The following is a 6,525-nucleotide window of genomic DNA, read 5'->3' on the forward strand; positions in this document are numbered from 1 at the left end:
TGTTTGTGGCTTTCCTTCTGGGCTTCAAGGTGCTGGTGATGAGTTTCACAATCATCTACATCTGCGGGTGGCAGAGCTATAACAGGTGAGCTGGGGACAGGCCTTATTTCATAAGGAGAGGGTAGTGGTCACTATGATAAGCTGCATGGGTACCTGCATGGATCAGAAGAGTCCAAAATGAGCCCACTATTTCACACAGCACATATCAGGGGGCATCCAGCCTCAAGAAAAGGTTGAGAACAGTCTTGTTTTCTCTAAATGTCTGTAGGAGATCTCAGAGGCTTCCAGCTCTAATGCATCCTGCAGTGCCCTGGGGTTTGAAGATTTTTCAATGACATCCCTTGAGTCCTGTGAGATTTTACACAGGAAGGTGTGAAGTTGGGATGAAGGTCATAGCTTTGAGCTCCAAACTCCAAAGAGTGCCTCCATATACTGTTATATATGTCAAATTTCACAGGAGCTATTTTTGAATAAATAAGAAAAGTAATGCTAAACTTTATTAATGGTGGTGACAAAGGACTGGAAAGCTTTAAATAGTGGCAAAGATGATCGTGGGTGTGGGAGAGTTCAGAACTCAGACAGAGGGGCTGGTATGCAGTGACAGGGGTCTTTTTTCTGATATGCGCCATGATTCCAGACATGCAGAGTGCCTGCCACATAGTAGATAGTCAATAAGTATTTGGGGAATACAAGAATGAATGAATGAATGAATGAATGCACAAATAAATTTTTCCCCGACGGCTCCTGCAGGCTCTGCAATACATTGCCTGCTGCCCTGTTCAAGAGGTTCACTTGAGGGAAGGAGCTGCTGACCCCCACTCCTTCCCTAGATATGATCCCTTTCTCACACACCCTGATGTTCCTTCTCTCTGAGCTTCAGAGCTGAGTCAAGGATGGACTTAGGTCTGAGGGACCCGAGGATGTCTGGACCTTGATGCATTGAGCTTCAAACTGGCCGTGCCTCTGCCCAAAAGAGAATCAAGTGGGTCAAGAAAATCAGGTTTCCAGGGTGACTGGGTGGCTCAGTTGGTTAAACGTCTGTCTTCAGCTCAGGTCATGATCCTAGGGTCCCAGGATCAAGCCCCCCATTGGGATCCCTGCTCAGCAGAGCCACTGGGCTCCCTCTCAGAGGGAGAGCCTGCTTCTCCCTCTCCCTCTGCAGCTCCCTCTTCTTGTGCTCACTCTTTCTCTCTGTCTTTCAAATAAATAAATAAATAAAAACTTTAAGAGGAAAAAAAGAGAAAGAAAGGAAGAAAAAAAGAAAAGAAGGTGTCCATTTTGCTCCTGATCAGGAACAACTCTTATTAATTTTCAGGGCACATTTTACTTTTACTTTATTTTTTTATTTTTTGAAAGTTAATTCCAGTATAGTTAAGGTATAGTGCTATATTAGTTTCAGGCGTAGAATATAGTGATTCAACAATTCCATACATTACTCAGTGCTCATCCTGACAGGTATACTCTTAACCCCATTCAGCAATCACTCATCCCCGCACCTACCTTCCTCTGGTGACCATCAGTTTGTTCTCTATAGTTAAATCTGTTTTTTGGTTTGACTCCTTTTTCCCCCTTTGTTCATTTGTTTTGTTTCTTCAGTTCCACAGATAAGTGAAATCAAATAGTATTCATCTTTCTCTGAGTGACTTATTTTGCTTAGCGTTATACTCTCTAGCTCCACCCATGTTGCTGCAAACAGCAACATCTCATTCTTGTTTTATGGCTGAATATATTCAAATATATATACACACACACATATATATCACATTATTTTTATCCATTCATCTATTGATGGACACTTGGACTGCTTCCATAATTAGGAGGACCACATTTTAATTTTATACAGAGCTTCCCCAAGTACCATTTTAATACCTACGTATTTTGAAATCACTACATCAAAAACTAATGATGTACTGTATTGTGGCTAACATAACATAATAAATAAATAAATGAAACCACTACATGAAATAAGCATTTTTTGGTTCTGAAATATATGAAGAATCCTTGGTACTACCATCTTATCTTTGCAAAACATTTACATTTTGCCATTATGGTCTTCTGTTTCTTTTAAAAACACTTTCCTCAATTTGGAGTTTATCATTCTCAAATTTGATTTTATAACTATAACATACTATAAACCCTTAACCAATTTATATTTTATATATATTGTCATACTGTCTACAGAATTCTGGAAATTTTATTATTTTATGCTCAACACAGTGTGTGATATTTGCTCATGCTGATATACATAGTTCAATTTTATCAATTTTCCCCAGCTCTATAGCTCTCTATTGTAAGCATATGCTACAAGTCAAGGATTTTTCTCACGATGGTATGAAAATTCTGTCTGCTGTTTGGGTAATACAACTTTGCAATGGGCATTTTTCTCTCTGTTTCTTTGGGTTCACATGGTAGAGTCCCTCTAGCTCCTCTGCTGTGGTCCACAGAGCAAGAATGTTAATATCATTTGGGAGTTTTTGTTATACAAAAAAAGGGGGGGCTTCTAATCTTTTTATTATGTTATGTTAGTCACCATTCAGTACACTAGTTTTCAATGTAGTGTTCCATGATTCATTGTTTGCCTACAACACCCAGTGCTCCATGCAATCTATGCCCTCCTTAATAACCACCACTGGGCTCACCCTTCCCTCACCCATCCCTCCACTCCCCTCCCCTCTAAAACCTTCAGTTTGTTTCCCAGAGTCCGTAGTCTCTCATGGTTCCTCTCCCCCTCTGATTTCCAACCCCTTCTTTTTTCCCTTCCTTCTCCTAGGGTCCTCCATGCTATTCCTTATGTTCCACAAATAAGTGAAACCATATGACAACTGTCTCTCTCTGCTTGACTTATTTCATTCAGCACAATCTTCTCCAGTTCCATCCATGTTGATGCAAAAGTTGGTTATTCACCCTTTCTGACATTAATAATCCATTCTGTATATGGACCACATCTTTTAATTTTGATGAAGCTTTGCTCTTTCTATAGACTTTTGACCATGCTTTATTTTTCTGAACTGCATGTGTGTGTGTACATGTGTGCATGTGTGTGTTTCTGTGTGCATGTGTTATAGATGGTAGCGATCTTTTATTTTTTTTTCCCCATTGGGATAAATTATCCAGTACCCACTGATCAGCACAGCCACCTGCCTTTGCCATACAGCAAACCACTCCATTAATGTGTGGATCTTATTGCCATTCTTTTCATGGGGTCTTATTGCCCTTTAGCTACTTGTCTATCTCTGTCAAAGCTATCCTACCTGTAAGTCACAGGGATAAAAGTACAGCACAGGGGAATACAGTCAATAGAATTGGAATAACATTGTATGGCAACAGCTGGAGACTACACTTCCTGTGCTGTGAGCATTGCATAATGCATATAATTCTTAAATTATTATGTTGTGGACCTAAAACTAACATAGCACTGTATGTCAACTTTGATAGTATAAATTTTTTTAAATATTTTAAAAATAAAATTTGTCCTGGCATGGGAAAAAAAAAAGAAAGAAATAGACCCATACATAATATGCATTTGGTCAAGTGATTTTTTTTTAATTTTTTGTTTTTTCAGCATAACAGTATTCATTATTTTTTCACCACACCCAGTGCTCCATGCAATCCGTTCCCTCTCCAATACCCATCACCTGGATCCTCCAACCTCCCACCCCCCACCCCTTCAAAACCCTCAGATTGTTTTTCAGAGTCCATAGTCTCTCATGGTTCTCTCCTCTTCCAATTTCCCTCAACTCCCTTCTCCTCTCTAACTCCGCTTGTCCTCCATGCTATTTATTATGCTCCACAATCAAGTGATTTTTTTAAAAAGTGGCCAGAGTAATTCAATGTGGGAAGGATTGTTTTCTCAACAAATGGTGTTGAAATAATTAGATACTCATATGTAAAAGAAGAAGAAGAAGTAGAACCAAAACAAGAAGAAGAATCTTGACTGTTTCCTTATAACATACACAAAGTTTAATATTGTCTGAAAATAATGTTACCTGATAGCAATATTATTGTACATTTTATACCAAAATACTAAAGAAATATAATATGATCATGTGGATCACAGACCTAAATTTAAATCCTTAAACTGTAAAGCTTTTAGAAGAATCCATAAGAAAAAAAGCAAAATAAAATTTTTATAGTCTTTGGTTCATAGAGACTTTTTTAAATTTTTATTATTATTAATTTTTATTTTTATTTTTTATTAACATATACTGAATTATTAGTTTCAGAGGTAGGATTTAGTGATTCGTCAGTTGCATACAACACCCAGTGCTCATTACATCAAATGTCCTCCTTAACACTCACCACACAGCTACCCCATTTCCCACCCACCTCCCCTCCAGCAACCCTCCGTTTATTTCCTAGAGCCAAGTGTCTCTTATGAGGGGTGCCTGGGTGGCTCAGTTGTTAAGCATCTGCTTTGGGTTGGGTCATGATCCCAGTGTACTGGGGTCCTTAAGTGTCTGCCTTTGGCTGGGGTCACCATCCCACGGTCCTGGGATCAAGCCCCACATCAGGCTTTCTGCTCGGCGGCAGGCCTGCTTCTCCCTTTCCCACTCCCCCTGCTTGTGTTCCCTCTCTCACTGGGTTTCTCTCGTCAAATAAATAAATAAAATCTTTAAAAAAAAGTCTCTGTAAACCTGGTGATTCACAGACCTGTACCCCTGGGGATAAAAATATATGTTTATAAAAAAAAGTCTCTTATGGTTTGTCCTCCTCTCTGTTCTCATCTTATTTTACTTTTTTCTCCCTTCCCCTATGATCATCTGTTTTGCTTCTTTTTAAATTCCACATGTGAGAATCACATTTTTTATGTGATTGAAAGATTTTACAAGCACTCCATTGATGAACATTTACAAGCAGCAATAAGAATTTTGCTGATGTAAGATGTATTTTTTTTAACTGCCTTAATTAGAACAGCTTTATAATAAGTTTCAATACCTCTTTTGGGCAAAACTGTCCACCTCGGACCTGTTTCTCATAACTGGTATGGCTCTTCTTGGCCTAGATGCATTTTAGAATCACTTTGTCTACTTTTATTAAAAACCCTTCTACCATTATGATTTGATTGTATTGATTATATATTCACGTGAGCAGATTGACATCTTTCCAATACTGAGTTTTACCACTCACGGACATGAGGTGTTTTAGGTTTTCTTTGATGACTTTCAGCTCACCAGTTTACAGGGCTCTTTTAGTCCCAGGATGGTCTTATGCAGCCCTACTTAGAGCTATCTTTAATACTTTCTAGTTTATGAATCTTTAAATACTATTACTGTTTGCAGCGGGTTTGGGACTGCTGAATAAGAATGTAATAGAGTTTTGAACATCAGTCTTAGTCCAGCAAGCTTATCACACTCGGACTAGTGCTCATCGTACAGACATTCTCTTCTGTGTAACTCTTACATCAATCATCTCACCTAGGTTAGTTTTTACCTTTGTTAAAGTTACATATGCACACGCTTCAACAGGCAAATAGTTCTCTACCTTCTACATATGAGAACTGGAGTCTCCTAACTTCCCACTATTTTCCACCTCCCAGAGGCAACCATTTTCCATTCTTAATTGATTTTTAACTGAATCTTCTGGATGTTACAGCCAGATCTCATATAGCGTCTTGTATTATCACTCCCTGATCTCAACCGTAGGCATTTTTCACTGAATTCCCACTCCGGATGGTGGGAATAACCCCACCAGATTACTCCAGAACCCACACTACAAGTGCACATTTCTACCCTGCCACCTTAATACTTTAATTTTAGATGACATCATAGTCCGTGTCCACATTATAATGGCAAGGACATTGTGTTTTAGAGCTCAATCTTGTAACATTCCCAGCTTTTGTGTGTGTTGATCTGCTCATGTGTATTTTGGGTAACCACCACCATATTCAGGGTACAGAACAATTCCATGGCTGCAGAGCTTACCCTTGTGCTAGCCTCTCTTAGTAACAGCCAGCCCCACCACCCAAACCTCTGGCACATGCCGATCTGTTCTCTGTAACTTCGAGAATGTTGTAGAAGTGGAGATACACAGTATGGGATATTTTGAGAGTGATTTTGTTCACTCTACATAATGCCTTTGGAAACTTACAAGCTGTAAGATTAGTTTATTTCATGAAGATTAGTTTATTTCTTTTATTGCTGAATAGCATTTCCCTGTAGGAATGCACCACAGTTTGTTCTACCACTCACTTATCATTGGGCAGTTTGGGTATTTCCAGGTTTTGCGATAACAAAGAAAGCTGCTCTAAACATTCACACACAGGTTTTTGTGAGGCAGTAGTCTTCATTACACTCAGATAAATGCCTGGGAGTGTGATGTCTGGGACACAGAACCCACTTCTTCTCCTGAAAGAATGGAGGAAATGATGCTTTTTGTTGGAAGCAAACACATCCAACAACTTTTTTTTTTTTTAAGAATTTATTTCTTTTTTAAGTAATCTCTACACTGAACTTGGGGCTTGAACCCACAACCCCAATTTATTATTATTATTTTTTATTTGAGAGATAGAGATCACAAGTCGGCAGA

The sequence above is a fragment of the Mustela putorius genome, unplaced genomic scaffold, assembly GCF_011764305.1.
Source record: "Mustela putorius furo isolate JIRA1106 unplaced genomic scaffold, ASM1176430v1.1 tig00000743_pilon_pilon_pilon, whole genome shotgun sequence".
Taxonomy (NCBI): Eukaryota; Metazoa; Chordata; class Mammalia; order Carnivora; family Mustelidae; genus Mustela; species Mustela putorius.